The sequence below is a fragment of the Ceratotherium simum genome, chromosome 21, assembly GCF_057802395.1.
Source record: "Ceratotherium simum simum isolate JZ-2026a chromosome 21, ASM5780239v1, whole genome shotgun sequence".
Taxonomy (NCBI): Eukaryota; Metazoa; Chordata; class Mammalia; order Perissodactyla; family Rhinocerotidae; genus Ceratotherium; species Ceratotherium simum.
In genome coordinates this window covers 39000509-39017434 of record NC_141920.1, presented here as the reverse complement: position 1 = coordinate 39017434, position 16926 = coordinate 39000509, and positions in this window count along the sequence as shown.

Below are 16926 nucleotides of genomic sequence, written 5' to 3'. Positions count from 1 at the left end.
CCAAGCCCCACTTCTGTTCCTTGGGATCACTTTCCACAATAAACTATGTGCCCTCAAGCCCTTTCCGTGGGCTCTCTTCTGGGAGGGCAGCAAGAAACCAAAACCAGGACAACAGTAGAGGTGAGTATGACCTGAGAGGCTTTCAGACCCATTTTGAAGACATTTATTCCCATTTAGACTTCTTCAGCACACGTCACACTTTGCTCCTATTCCACTTGGTTTCCTAAGACTCTACTAAATCTAGGAAGTCCACTCCTGGATGTCAAACGCAACCAGGTGCTCTCATTTTCCATCCTTCTTGAACCTCTTTACAGTATTTAACAGTGATGACTTGATAACTCCTTGAAGCTTGGGTCTTCTTTTCTTCCCTTCCCATGCCTCCTTTGGCTCTTTCTCCTGCTCGCATTAACCTCAAGAATAAGCCCTTGAACCTAATCTCTCTCTGACAACCTCCATGCAGTTCAGTGTCTTGAAGCCCACCACTAAGTCTTTTTATGAGTGGGTTTCAAATTTGGATTTCCCTGGAAACTCTGAGATTTCTCCTGAATTCCAACCCCATATTTATTCCCATCTGGTGAAAATTCCATCCTCGATGTTATATACAAGCTCAGTATATCCAGAACGAAACCAAAAATTCACTCCAAACTGAAAATGAAAAAATTAAAAACAACAAAAAAGGATGGATATAAGCAATAAAAAGACAGAAATAAATGACACATCTAAAAGTCTAATCTTAGGGAAAGCTAAGAAGATAAAAGACAAAGCAACAGAATCTAAGGTAGAATATTCCAGCCTGGTAAACCAGAAGAATGGTGACATTTTTGGAGAGGGTTGAGGGAGTTGAGAAAAAAACAATTTTAGGATAAAAGGAAAGATCAAGAGTTCTGTTTCAATCTTCTTAGATTTCTGTACTGAGTATTTTCCCTGCTCAGTTGTATACGTATTAGTAGACCTGGGGTCCTTTCCCATTTTTCTCACTGATCTCGGTTACATGTTACCCCTTTGATTTCTATTTTCCTCAGTCTCACAGAGACTGCTTGAGGAAAATGTCACCAACTTCCAACAAAGTATTTCTTTCTTTTTTTTTTTTTTTTTGGTTTTTTGTGTGTGTGTGTGTGAGGAAGATTGGCCCTGAGCTAACATCTGCCAATCCTCCTCTTTTTTTTTTTGCTGAGGAAGACCGGCCCTGGGCTAACATCCATGCCCATCCTCCTCTACTTTATATGGAACACTGCCACAGCATGGCTCGACTAGCGGGGCATCTGTGCGCGCCCAGGATCCGAATCCGCGAACCCCGGCCGCCACAGCAGAGCACGCGCACTTAACCGCTTGCGCCACCGGGCCGGCCCCAAAGTATTTCTTTTAATTCTCTCCTGAAGCCAAACTCGTTGCTTTTGTAAACAAAACAGAAAGCAATATATATTACATAAAATAGAATAAAAAATAATAAATATTAAAATATACAACATATAAAAATAACCACCAAAACTCCCAACTGGAATCTTACAGCCATCAGATCTTCTAAAACCACTCCTTACTTTCCACAACTGACTTAAATATACATGCTTTATATTATTTTAATATTTGAAATGCACCAGGAAAATACCATTTTTTAAACGTTTCAACCAGACAACATAAGGTCTGTGACTGGAAGCATATCTACAAATTCACGTGAAGAGACCAACAGCATAGAGCATATATTTTATTTTATTTTTAAATCCCTCAAGCCTCCTACTCTGTTTAGAGGTCTGAAAGCAGCCACCTTCCTAATAGCCTGTTTTACTTGTCACTCACCTCTGTGCCATTAGAAACCTGTTAATTGCTGTCTTGGTAACAAAGGAAAACAACACCATTGTACTACAAATAAAAAACTGAATTGCTTTCCCTCTGAAATGCAATGATTTTAGCTGACTTTATTTTGTTCCAAAACGAAATAAAGATGCACAATCATGGTGAGGTCTGCCCCTGTTAATGAAGATGCATCACTAATTTAAGATGAAAATTGAAGTCTGGTAAATATCCATCTTGCAGCTCCCTAGCCTGCAACATGCACAGAATCTGGTGTGTGAGCTTCTCTCCCCACTCAGCTTCTCCCCCGCCCCCAACCGGAACCCAATGAAGGACGTGGGAGCAGGGGAAAAGCCACACATTATTCTGTAGCTTTATCCCAGCTGCACTTTGGAAAACAGATTTGCAGGCTCTGACCCAACAGGCACTAAGTCACTCAGCCCATTTTCTCAGAATTACTGAGGCACTGTTAGGTTTGCTTCCCAATAATTCTATAACCACGGACAGTGACAAATACGCAGAGATATTTCCTTCTCTGCACCTCAGAAAGCTGAGCCTTCATGAATATCTCTTCCTTAGCTATTTCCTAATCCAATTTTTTCATGTCCGAGCTAGGAATTTGTGTGACAGGGTATTTGGTGCATTTCCATAAGGCAAGGATCAGCCACATTCACATTGATTCTAGGCAGCTTCGAGTTACAGGTTCACAGGGTAAGTCTGTGATAATTAGCTGGATTCTCAGGTCTGGGAGTGGCCGTATTAATGAGAGCCCCAGATTATAAAGGAAAGCTGAGGGATGAGTATTCATGGTATTAGATACACCACTGTTTTGAGCTGTTGGAGGAGTTACATGATAAAAATTTCATCCACTCAACAAATGTCTATTGTGCACCAACAGTTTTTTGAGCACCTGCTATGCTATGTGGGGATGTAGCTGTGACCAAGATCCCTAACATTCCTGCTCTCCTAGAAATCACATACTGGGCAAGGAGGGAGACTAAAATTATGCAATTAAATAAATGCATCCACAGAGAAAGTCCAGGTAATGGTGCTATGAAGAAAATCAAAGAGGTGTTGTGATAGACAGTGACAGTGGGGTCTGGACACGGCTGCTTAAGAGAAGATGGCCAGACAAGGCCTCTCTAAGGAGATGACATTCAAGATGTTGTGGTGGTTTTAAAATGTGGCCCCCAAATTTTTGACACTCCTCCCATCAAGTGGTAGAGTCTATGTCCCTGTCCCTTGTCTCTTGAATCTGGGCACTCTGCTTGACAAAAAGAATAAAGGAGAAGTGATACAGTGCCAATTCCTGAGCCCAGGTCTTAAGAAACTGACAGCTTCCATGTCCTGTCTCTGGGGCGATAATTGCTCTTGGAACTTGGCCACCATGTTGTGAGAAAGCCCAAGCAGCACACAGTGAACGTTCTATCCTATAGAGGTCAGCGCCACATTGCAGTCTCCTGCAACATGTCACTTCCAAAAGTGGAGATCACTTCTCTCATTGATCTATAGTCCCTTCCCAACCTGAAGTGTCACTTAGCAGGACAATGTAGAAATGTAGCTACTGAGATATAATTCTGACCTCCAGGCCATTTGTTATACATGTGGTATCTATAGGTCAAAATATTTATGGTCCATATAAACGCATTATTCTTTGCACAGAAAAGGACAGCATAACCCTGCCACCACTGGGATGTAAACTTTGAGTGGTAGACAAGTGACAGGTCAGCATAAGAAACACCTTGGGGTCGGACAAGCACTTGAGCAGCCTTCAGAGGTATGGATCCTTGTTGGCACATTTGCACTTTCCCTACATCTATGCTCATTCCAGGGATAAGACAACGAGAAGTCAAACCCAGCTGTCTCTCCTTCCTGGAATGTCAGAAGTTGAATGCTTCATCAGGATTTTAAATGGTGGCTCCAGCTCCCTTTTCATCTGTTCCAGGATGAGCTGATTAAGTCATTTTACTTCATGAGCAATGAAGGGTTTAGGGTTGATTTTTCTCCTGGCAACAGTTAATTCTGGTGAAATGACATCATGAAAATATTGATGGAGAACAGCAATATTAATCCATCACACGTTATTTATTAGTGATGTGTTATGTAACAAATACAAGTCATAAATTTAATGAAATGCAATGTCATTAATCATTCACCATGTAAAATGAAGGCCCATAGAACTTCATTTGAACATTCCCTTCTCACAGTCTGCTTATTATAAACTCAGCTGTGGCTGCCTTTTCTATCCTGTGACAAATCCCCTTTCCTTCTTTGCTTTCTAATTACTAATCCTCCTTTACAATTCTAAGGAAAGTAACTGCTCTCTCTGTCTGTTGCTATGGCTTCCCAGCCTAAAGCAAGTTCTCACATCCTTTCTGCTGAGAGTAACCTGATTTTTTTTTCAGGCAGTAATGTGCCCAACCCCCAGAAGAAAAATCGTAATTGGTCTAAGCCAATCAAAGAACCCATTCTGTTTCACCTGTGATTTGTCTAGAAGTAGATAATGTAACAAATTCTGGCCAATAAGATGGAAGGAAAATTCTGCTGGGGCATTTGGGTAAGACTTTTCACCCTGATAAGAGATATTAAGAAAAGAAAACCTTCTTGATGCCCCCTTGCTTCTTGCTCAGGGCATTATCATGGGATGAGGTGATGTTTGGAGCTGAGACGGCCATCTTGTGAACACAAGCACAGACATCTCCCCTTCTGAAGATGACAGATGAAAAGGAAGGAAAGTGCCTGAGTCTTTGATGCTATCTCAAGTTGCCCAACCAACCCTGAGACTGCCTGAAAACAGGATTCTTATTAAGTAAGCAATAACACTCTTCATGGGTTTAATCCATATTTACTCAGGTATTTGGACTAATGATGTTTATTTAACAAATTAGGTGAAACAAGGGAAGAGTAGGACCATTCCTAATACCTGCAAGACCCAGGGTAGTAACAATGGCCCATATACCATTGCCTAAGTATTTAAGCTAAAATTTAAGCTACAAACTCCTATATAAAATATATTCTGTCTTCATGCCTTGGAAAATATTATGCCATCACAACGACCTGAAAAGCCAAATTGCAATTTTGAATGTTTGTACTCCTTTTGGAGCATCATGTTGGAACATGGTGGTGCAAGGAAAGCCTACTTCAGTCCCAGACCCATGGGTTGGCTCTTTCTTTTCCCAATCCCCAGCTATGTCCCAACTGTAAGATGTCTCAAAAGAACATCTTTGGATGCTTTAGCCTGAAAGTTCTAGTTTTGTCCACATTCTCCCATACTTCGAACAGCCACTCTGGCATCCTTTGGGCCCCAAGGTATGCACAACTTTGGAAGGGTGGACCTGAGGAAGAATTTCCCATGTCACCTGCCTTCTCAGGAAGATGACCCCAGCTGTGGCACATCTCTCATCTGTTTTTATTTTTCTATGTAAATTAATATACTGGCATTCTGATTTTATGCCTCAAACATGGCAACTTGCTTCTCTACCCCTGAGAAATGCATCACTTCTTTTCAGTGCTGATTCGCAGACTGAAGAGATGGTGATTTGGGCCAGGTACCCAGCAGGAGCAGCCAGGCTTTCTCAACTTTAGGTGCCTCTTAGTTGCCTTCAAATGTATCCACCTTTCTTGTTAGTGCCTCTCCTGGCGCTTCTCCGTCTTTCATGTGCACCTGAATACCCTGGGAACCTAATTAAAATGCAAATCCTGACTCAAGACCTCTGGGGTGGAGTCTGAAAGTCTGTGATTCTAACAAATTCACAGGTGTTGCTGCTGCTGCTGGTGTGGAGCCCACACTTTGAGAACTGTTAGGCCTGGCTCCTCAAAAGGTGATCTGGACCCACAGCTTCAGCATTGCCCGGGGGCTGGTTAGAAATGCAGTTCCTCACGCTCCACTCACACCTACTGAGTCAGAATCTCTGGTGGGGGGACCCAGAGATCTGTGTTGTAACAAGCCCTCCCAATTCTCATACGCGTGATAATACTAGTCTAGAACTTGAGCTGAACTTGTGTATATTAGTTACAGCTCATTTCCCCCTTGTCTGCCATGAAAGATTGAGAGAAGGAAGACATGCACGTGGTGAATCGTATTAGCATCAGTGAACATGAAGAAGAGGAAACTTTGAGGGACCTGGGATTCTCTGCAATCATATCAGATGAGTAAGTTTATGCACGGCAGAGGGAAGGGAAGGAGAAGAGGGACCATCCTGGAGCCTCCACACTCATGTAGCCTGCAGACTATGCTCCTCGCTCCCAGAGGATGCAGACTACAGTCTGAGAGGAAAAAAGTGACTCATAATCAGGGGAACCAGGAACCCTCAGTCATCACAACAGGAAAAGAATCGTCCTGAGGATAGGCAGGACAGCTCCTATCTTCCCTTTTCATGACTTGTTTATGATTGCAAAAGTAACACTTTATATTCATAGAAAATTTAGAAAATACAGAAAGACTCAAAGAAAATAAAAATTCTCCACAATCCCATTTCCCACATATGACCACTTTATCCATTTGAGATTTTGGTGTATATGCTATATCCTATCTAGATACACACATATGCTGCTATAAATATAAGAAACATTTTTGTAAATATAAATATAAATGTACATAAATATACATATATTTATACATACATTATATATAAAAAGGTAAATATGAATACACACTTATTGTATATATTATACATGCATATATTGAGATACTGTATATGGCACATACATGAATATATACATATATAACATAAATGTATGTATATTATATATAAATTATGTTTACATAAATATATGCACATATATAGATATAAATATAAATAATATATAAATAAATAATATAGAATATAAATATATAGAATATATAAATACATAACATAAATATAAATATGCACATACAATTTTGTAACCTACTGTCTTACACTTAGCACTATATTGTACTTCACCCATTTAAATAGGACATTGACAGAGTGCAAATTTAGAATTCCCCAGGTGTTCACCACTGGCCACTCCTGTCTTCCCCACCCCTCCCCCCAACTAGAGGCTATAAATCTTTGCATATTACATGAAGACTCAGTGGAAAGTGAAGTGGTAAAATCAACTCGTCCTTCCCATCAGAACCGGTGAACCAAGTAATTACATTGGGAGAGCCAGCTGTAATCCCAAAGTGCCGGGTCACTCCCTCTCACACTGAAGCTCTTCACACCCCAGCCCGCAGGCTCAGAACCAAATCAGGGGACACAGGCGACCCCGTCAGCCTCTCTAATGCTTTCCTGTGTGTCTTAGTTTAGCCACCCTAACACTCCAGTATTACATACAGTCTAAAAATTCAAAGTGAACTGAAATTAATTTTGTTTTGAGATTCTTTGTGAGTGTGTGGGGAATTTCAGATCATCTCTCAAGTTAACAGGGGACCCGCTGTGGTGTCCTAAACAGGGTTAGAAATCATGGTCATAAAACCACGCACAGGCAGACCCGAAGGATTGTCCCAGATCTACCACAAAACCTGAAGCCCTCCTCTTTCCTTTGTCAAGAAGTCTATCTAGGCAGTCTAAGAAATTTTAAGCAAAATAATGCAGGCTTTCATTTAGATCCTTTAAAAATAAATGATTTCACAGAGCTCATTTCCATGTTTATTCTATTGATTCAATTTAAAACAAATTGCAACACGCAGCTGATAATAAGCCCAAACAGTCCAGGGATCATTTTCATTTTTGGAATAATAAGTCTTAGTTTTTTTTCCCTCTGCTGCTGCAATTATGATAGACTAGACAATTAGATTTTAATTAATCAGCAAGTGCAAGTGCTCTTCTCCTCCAATCACTGAAAATTTCGAGGCTGTAAAACTACAGTGTAGAGAAGTCACATGGCTCCAAAAATAGCTGGAAAAAACAAAATGATTCCGTGGTCTGGTGCTTTTTTCCAGAAGTTAAAGGCAATTCAAAGCAAGTTTCTCAAGCCAGAGTGGAACCTCATGCAGTGGCCCACCAGGGTCTCTGTGAGCAGGAATGCTTTTGCTGAAGATGAAAACTAGATGCAGGACCCATAGTCCCTCCAAAGACCCGAGAGGAGCAGATTAGCTGCTTTCCTTGTCAGATGAATTTGAGCCAGCAGACTTACTACCCAGAGACACCTGCTTCTGTCACCAGGAGCCAACCTAGCGCGTGGTAGGAATGCAATTGCAAATGCCATTGCCACACTTCTCTGCTCTCTCTTCCCAGCCGCCCAAAGGTCTTTTTTGTCTCAGGTGCTGGCATTATAAGCCTTATTAATTATAGATCAATCTCTAATTTGAAGGTATGAGCCAAGACTGTAGGGGGTGTCATTAACATAAGATTAAAAGCTGACTCAGAGACTAATTACTTTGTAACCAAAAAAATCAGGCTGGATTTCCGTTTGAGTAAAGCAGTTTCTCAGCAACGAGCACATCTATCTGTAAGGAATGTTTTAAAATACACATGCCATTTTTTGAGTCTTTCTGTGACACTACCTTGGTTTAATGTTTTCATCGCTGATGGTTAAATGTGCACGTGTGCTTCTTTACACACACGTCTCAGGATGCGGCAGCCGACAGCAATTATGAACTGATCAAAGGAACTTCCATAGGAAGGTGTTGACAAAACGTGGAGGCCTAGTGTGAGCCAGAAAGATATAGGCTACTTCAAACATACTTATGAAATGCTAAACGAGCTTCATGTATTAATGATTACTGACATAAGCTAGACAAAGACTATGCAATACATGAAGATCTTTGTTTGCCTGAACTATAACTCATTAAGGGGAAATGTAAGGTGTCAAGTGTCTACTAGCAGCTACTGAATGTTGGTCTGAAGACATCTGTAGATCTCTGACAAGTTTTCACTTATCTTCAGCAAAATGAGGAGTAAAGATGTTTCAAAAGCTAGATTTAGTCAGTTAAATTTTTCTACCTTTTTCGTGTAGATTAAAATGCCCTTTATTCTATACCACGATGATGATGGTAGATGGTAGTTTTATAGTTTTCTTATGCTATTGGAGGTTTTTTTGTTTTATTTTTCTAACTAAAGAGAATGAAGTCTGGTAACCGTAGGCTGCTTACTAATTTTTTTGTAATTATCAGATGGTTTGTTATCAGTTAGGAGTGGTTTTGGCTATAAGTATCAGAAAACTCAATTCACTGTGCCTTAAACAATAGGTAACTGTCCCACATAATGCAGCCTCCGGGGGTAGAGCATCTGTATGTATGCTTGTGGTCCCAAGAAGGCTGCTTCATTTCCAGGCATCATATCTGTGCTCCAAGCCAGAGAATGCGGAAATGCAATGTTTGAAGTACTGTTAGGTAGAGCAATATCCTTCCCAGAACTGCCCCGCACCCCTTGCACACTTCTGCTTAGGTCCCATTGACTAGAATTGTGTCACAATATCACACGCTCACTCCTAGCTGCAGAGTAGTCTGAGAAAGTGAGTATTTACCTTTTCTTAGGTTCTATATTGGATAAATACATGAGAAAAATGGGTCCAGAATGAGTATTTTGTTGGCCAACCAATAGTGTCTGCCTATCCATGAAATAAAGGTCTGACCCACATCACAATATTTTGCAAACCCTTAATTCAGAGGTTTTCAAAATGTGGTCCCTGAACAAGCAGTATTTGTTAAGAAATGCAAGTTCTGGGACACTACCCTAGACCAAGCGAGTCATAAACCAGGGGTGGGGCCCAATAATCAGGTGATTCTCATGCACGTTCCAGTTTGAGAACCACTGCCCTGGCTATTGCCACAGAATCATTTCCTGGCAGTGATTCTTAGTCCAAAGGGTGAAAACATGCCTTCTAGAAAAACATCAAAATAATCACCTGAGGACAGGGACTGCTTCAAACTACTCATGGCCCCTTTGCCCAGATTTTGTTGAGATCTCCACCACCAGTTCTCAAACTTAAGCTTCAAAATCACCTCACTGGGCCCAGCCCCTGAGTTTCCAATTCAGTAAGTCTTGGGTGGTACCTCCAAATTTGCTTTTCTAATAATGACCAGGTGAGGCCGATGCTGCTGGTCCCATCGGTAGCACTCAAGCATGATCTGCAGACCAACAGCATTGGCATCACCTGGGAGCTTGTTAGAAATGCAGATTTTTCTGGCCCCATGCCAGGCTTACTGAATCAGAATCTCAGTCTGTATTTTAACAAGCTCTTAAGGTAACTCTGATGCACCCTAAAGTTTGAGAACCTCTGTCCTAGACCAGTATTTCTCAAACATCCTTATACACCTGAATCCCCTATGGATCTTGTTAAAAATTCAGATTCTAATTTAATTGGTATATTAGTCTGTTAGGGCTGCCATACAAAGTACCACAGATTGGATGGCTTAAATAACAGAAATTTATCTTCTCACGATTCCTAAGACTAAAAGTCCAAGATCAAGGTGTCGACAGGGTTGATTTCTTCTGAGGCCTCTCTCCTTGGCATATAAATGGCCATCTCCTCCCTCTGTCTTCACGTCGTCCTTCCTCGGTACCCACACTTATCTGTGCCCATTTCCCCATCCTATAAGGACACCAGTCATATTGGATTAGGGCCCACTCTAAAGATCTCGTTTTAACTTAATTACCTCTTTAAATTCCTGATCTTAAAATATGATTATATGCTGAGGTACTAGGGATTAGAACTTCAACATATGAATTTTTGAAGGAACATAATTCAGCCTATAATAGTAGATGCAGGGTGAAGTCTGAAATTCCATATTTCTAACAAACAGCTCCCAGGGGATGTCCATGTTATTGATCTGTGGACCATCCTTTGAATAACTCTAGTCTAGGAGGGGGCAGCTGCTACTTCCCTGACACAGCCACTATGAACTGCTGTTACTAATGGAAGAGTGTCATTCCTCAGGTGTGTTGAAGCAAAATAGATTTCTATTGTTCTAGGGCAGTTACTCGCCAACTTTAATATGCATCTGATTCACCTGGGAAACTTATGAAAAATGCAAATTCCTGAGTCTGACCCCCAAAGATTCAAATTAAGTGAGTCTGTGAAGGGGCCAAATGTATTCTTTCTTTTACCAAGCACTGAAGGTCACTCAAATACAGATGGTCCTGCAGACCACACTTTGAGAAGCACTGATCTACCAAGTTTGTATCTTGTCTCCTCAACCAGTCTACTTGGTGAGCTCTTCAAGGCAGGAACCACGTCTACATCAATGTCTCAAAATTTAATATGCAAGAGCTTTTCCTGGAGACCTTGTAAAAATGCTGATTCAGATTCAGTATATTTGGGATGGCATCAGAAATGTTGCATTTCTAATGAGCTCCCAGGTGAGGTCAATGCTGCTGGTCTGTGGACCACACTTTGTGTGACAGTGACAAGATTCTACATCTCACAGTCTCTCTGGACAAGGACTGATCTCACCGTCTCGTTTAAGGAACTCTTTATATAATTCATGCACTGACCATTTATCTTTCATACATCTTTACACTTTAATGCAGTGCATAATATAATAAACCTTCCATTATCTGATCTTCTCCAAATTGATTCCTCCTGGAGTTCATATAATTCTTAATCCAATTGTCCTGGGACTCTCCTTGAGTAATAGGAATTAGAATGTTGGATTGTAGGATCAGAATTCTAAGTAACTTTGACAAATTGAAGAAACATTACATTATAAATGAAGAGGATAAAGTCCAACAGGGATAAGGGCAAGACAGTGCCCTTAGGCATGAAAATAAAGGATATACCATGAGGAGACCTAAAGCACACATGAAGTGGAAATCCGGAATCTTATCACTCAAGGTGAGAAATTATACTAAAAATGAGCATCCAGGCAAGAAATTGCAGAGGAGCAAGACAGCAAATGCCTCTTTTATAATGCAAAGCCCCAAGTTAAGAAGAAATGTATTACTAGGTATTAAAATTACTCAGCATGTTACTAAGTTTTAAATATTACACTTGTGATAATTATGTTTGCATGGCTCCTAAACTGATTGTGACATTATCTTCTACCCAGGTTACAACTGCCATACATTTATTTCTCTTAATCATTGTGAAAATCAATCCTGGCACATTAGAATCACCTGGGCCACTTTTGAAACTACTGATATCCGAGGCCGTCTGCATTAATTTCCTAGGGCTGCTGTAACAAAGTCCCACAAACTGGGTTGCTTAGAACAATGAAATGTATTGTCTCCCAGTTCCAGAGACTAGAAGTCTGAAATCTAGGTGTCAGCCACGCTCCATCTGAGACCTGTAGGAGAAGGATCCCTCCTTATTTCTCTCAGCTTCTGGTAGCCCCAGACGTTCCTTGTCTTGTGACAGCATAACTCCAATCTCATCTTAACATGGCATTCTCTTTATGTCTTTTGACATAATCTTCCCTCTGTGCACGTCTTCTCTGTATTCAAATTTCCCCTTTTTATAAGGACACCAGACATATTAGATTAGAGACCACCCTAATGACTTTAGTTTAACTCAATTACCTCTTTAAAGACGCTATTTGTGAATAAGGTCACATTCTGGAGTACTGGGGGTTAGGACTTCAGCATATCTTTTTGGGGGAACACAATTTAACCTATAACACCATAGCAAACCGATTACATCAGAGTCTCTGGGGTGAGGCCCAGACATCAGTATGTTGTAAGTGCCCAGGAGATTCTAATACCTAGGGAGGGTTTAGAATCACTGCCCTGGGAGAAGGTCTGCCATAGCCACCATTGTCATGGGAGTCACTGGTCCTGATAATAGTGAATGTTGAGTGGGACTTTATTGTCTCAGTATTTTGGCTAAAGCACCAAAGCTGATGCAATCAGAGATAAATGATGAACATTCCACAGCAGTGGTTCTCAATCTGGAACACACATGGAATAACCTAGGAGATTTAAAAGAATATGGAAGCCTGGGTGCACCCCAGAGATTCTGATGTAATCGGTCTGGGGTAAGACTTGGGCATGGAGAATTTTTAAAGCTTCCCCAGGTCATCTCAGTGTGAAATCAACATGAGAACCACTGTTTACAAGGACAGATTTGCTATGAAGTACGCTAACCTTCAAGACTGGAAGCACTGGAACAAGGACCCCAGGCTCTTGACCCCAGGATTTTGTTTTTTCCGCTGACTATCTTACCTTTTGAACAGACTATCTTACAACATTAAGCTGAAGAATCTTTAAATATTCACTTTCCATTCTTCATATAAATATGAGAAATCTTTCTCGTCTAAAAAAATATAATCTTCCCCTAACCCTACTTCCCCATCAATTACCCTTTCTCGCCTCACTATCAGGCAAAGCTTCTAGAAATATTATTCTCAACTTGTCTTTGTCAAGGTCTCACTTTCCAGGTGCTTCATAAGCCTCTGGAACATGACTTCTGCCCTGACCATTTCCCTGCAACTGGACTCACCAAGGTCACCAACAGCCTCCTGGTTGCCAAATACAAGTTCAGTCCTCATCTTGACCTGAGCTCTACTCCGTAGTATTCAAGACCCTTGTCTGTTCCCGCCCTCTCGTGTGCTGCTCCTTCGACTTCCATCGACTCACTACTTTCTGTTTCCTTTGTGGGCTCCTCTTGTTCACCGGCCTGCTAACTAAATTTTGGTGTCCATTTTAGACCTATTTTTGTCTCATTGTGGATTAGGTTGAAGCTTATGAAATTATGCTTTTTGTAGGCCAAAAGTGGTTCAATATTGGTTACATCACACGGTTTGACCTAATGCCCTGTCTCAATACAATGTTAACCATGCTAACCGTGGCCTCAGCTATCGCCTGTATGCAGGGCTGATACTCAGATCAGTTGTCAAAATACTGCAATATTTCCTACCACTTGGTAAATATTTACTGCCCAGTGCCCTCCCCTCACCAGTGCGCTCCCATTACCCTGACTGCCCTACCTCCTTTCCTGGAACTCCTGACACATCCCAGTGATCCAATAACTAAAGGGAAAATGCCTGGCATAACAGGGGACCCCTAAGACCCTGCTTCAAGGCTGTAGCCAGTATCTGTTCTGGCTGGTTGGTGTCCATGTTGTACTGATTGTGGAACATTTTCATATTACCCCTATGTATTCATGATTTTCAAATGTATCTATCCAGATAAATTATTTTTTCTTAGCCTTAGACCCATATTGTCACTGGCTCTTCCTACTTTGACATCCCATGGACACATTTGGAACATCAAACCTCCCCACAGTGACAATTTTAACTTTGGTCGCCCCAATGAACTACATCTCCAGGCACCCATGCCCTTATGTAGACCCCTCTCACACTGACTCTGGGCGTGGCCATTAGACTTGCTTTGGCCAGTGGGATGTTACCAAACATGATAGAAACAGAGGCTTAAGAAGTGCTTGTCCTCTTGGAACACTCATGCCTGGGGGCATCTGCCAAACTCTAAAGAAGCTCAAACTAGACTCCTGTGTAATGAGAACACATCGAGAGGGAGAGGCCGGGGGGGAGGAGCATTGAGGCCCCAGAGGTCCCAGAGCATTCCCAATCCATCCTGTCCAAATGTCTGACCCATAGAATTCTGAGAAGTAAAACGGCTGTTGTGTTAAACTTCTGTACTCGCCAGGGTTCCTCTGAGAAACAGAACTACCAATGGGACGTGCATGTGTGTGTGTGTGTGTGTGTGTGTATACATATATAATAAATATATAAATTTATAAATTTATATATTTATTATAAGGAATTGGCTCATGCAATGCTGGAGACTGACAAGTCCCGAGATCTGCAAGGTGAATTAGCAAGCTGGAGACCCAGGAGAGCCAATGGTGTACTTTCAGTCTGAGTCCACCAGCCTGAAACCCAGGAGAGCTGACAGTGTAGTTCCAGTCCAAAGGCCAGGAAGCTCAAGACCCAGAAAGAGTGATGTTTCAGTTTGAGTCTGAAGGCAAGAAAAAGTCGATGTCCCAGTTCGAAGGCCGTTAGGCAGAAGGAATTCTCTCTGACTCAGAGAGAGTCAGCCTTTCTGTTTTACTCAGTCTTTCAGCTGATTGGATGAAGCCCACCACATTAGGGAGGGCAATCTGCTTGACTCAGTCTACCAATAAAGATGTTACTCTCATCCAAAAACACTCTCACAGAAACACCCAGAATAATGTTTGACCAAATATCTAGGCACCCCGTGGCCCAGTCAAGTTGACACATAAAATTAACCATTGCACCTTCTAAGCTTTTGGGTGGTTTGTTATGCACCAATAGATGACAGGAAAAAATGTAGTCCTTATACAATAAGATATAATACTGACCTGTATAATACAGACTCAAATCTACTCCTCATAGAATATGACCTACTTCAAGAAATGACATTGTCGTTCATCTAGTACTCAAATCCAAAATCTAAGAATATCCTAGAAAACAGATTCCCTTCATTTGCACTTGATCACCAATACTTTTTAATTCTGCCTCCTAATTAATTTCAAAAGACTCTTGAACATCGCTTCACTGCCCTTGATAGGAGAAAAATGGCAAATACCTGGTCCTGTGCTGTCACTCCTCCCTTCAGTGACCATGGTGAACATGGCCAATCCATCAAGGCTCTGTGTTCAGCTCACCCAGGAAAGTGGCCACATAATTCTCCTCAACACCCTACTGGCATTTACTGCAAATCAATCACAGTGTGCAACCTATTTGCTATCCCTGTTCTAGACTCTCCTGATTTATCACTTGTAGTAAGGCAAAAGCCATTTTGCTGGTTACACCAACCTCCCCTACCATTACCCAAATCAATTTATCTTCCACCTTTTTAGAAGGATTACCAAATTAATCTTTCTAAAATACATTTAACATTGTCTCGGTTGCCAACCTGTGCTCACCCCAGGCCTCAAAGGTGTTTGAGTGTGTGGTAGTTAGATTGGTTGCAAGGATGGCTCCAATTCTCTGACCTTCCCTATATCCATGTCCCTTGTGATGTGATTTTGCAGCTCCCACCATCAAGAGATAAAGTCTATTTCTTCACCCCTTGAATCTGGGCTGGCCTGGTAACTTGCTTTGAACAGTAGAAGTGACATTGTGGAGATTCTGACCCTGGGCCTTAAGAGGCTTTGAGCACTTGCTCTCTCCTTTGGAACCCTGCCACTGCCATGAAACAAACCTGAGCTTGCCCGCTGGAGGATGAGAGATGACAAGGAGTGGAGCCACATCTCTTAAGCTAGGCCCCCCAGACATGTCAGAGAGCACAACTGAGCTGACCACAGTTAGATTTGCAAGCCATAGCCACTCAGGTGACCCATAGACTTGTGAGGTTTGTGATTGTTTGCTGCACAGCCTCTCATGGCCAAAGGTAATCGATACAAGGTTTATATGAGGGACCTGTGAAGCAGGCCTATGACAGCTCTATTTGCATGAGAAACTAAAAAACTACCGCAAGAGAACTCATCCCATTGAGTCAAGGAACCAAACATAATAGCCAATAAAATCTATAGGTGGCTATTGTAGGAAAACCTTTACAAGGCTCTAAGAACACAAGGGGGCACCTACAGACCCAACAATGCTGCTGCGAGCACTTTCATAACTGGTGGGAGACAAAGTCTGCATCAGCACCTGAGTATCCTCAGAATCTTCAAAGGGCATTTGCCAGCATCAGCAGCCTCAGCAGCTGACATCCCTGCAGGGAACTGAAGCAGAAAAAATGGTAGACACCACATGGTAGCTAAGATGATTGTGATTGTGAGGACAGTTGAGAGGCCCCCAGGGGACTGCCAGAAATAAAAAAAGGCACCTCGAAAGGTCCTGCCAAAGAAAGAATGCTTTGTGATAATGTTTTTGACTCTATCTTACCCCACAACCTGGTGTGGACTTGGGAAAATGATTTATAAAAGTCTAAAATTGTTCAAAATTCTCCTTTGCCCTCAAAAGAATAAAACTGGTTAACAATGAAATAGAAGTCCATTCATCTCTCACCTCATGTGTATGCACGCCCATGCATTCCCACACACAATTTCCACCTGCGTCGTTTCTACTCATTTCTATCTTCTCCTTACTCTCCCCACACCTCTTAGATCATATGGTTTCTCATTCCCTGCCACATCAACTGGAGAGGTGAATTCCTCTTTCTGAAACAAAGCTGACCTCCCTATAGGACACAGGATTTTATGCAAGGAGTAGAAGCTACATTTCTATTCTTCAAGCTACAGTGTAAACAAGGGGAAGGTGGTCCTTTCCCTCCAGCAGGAGCAATAAAATTAAACTTGCAATAGAAT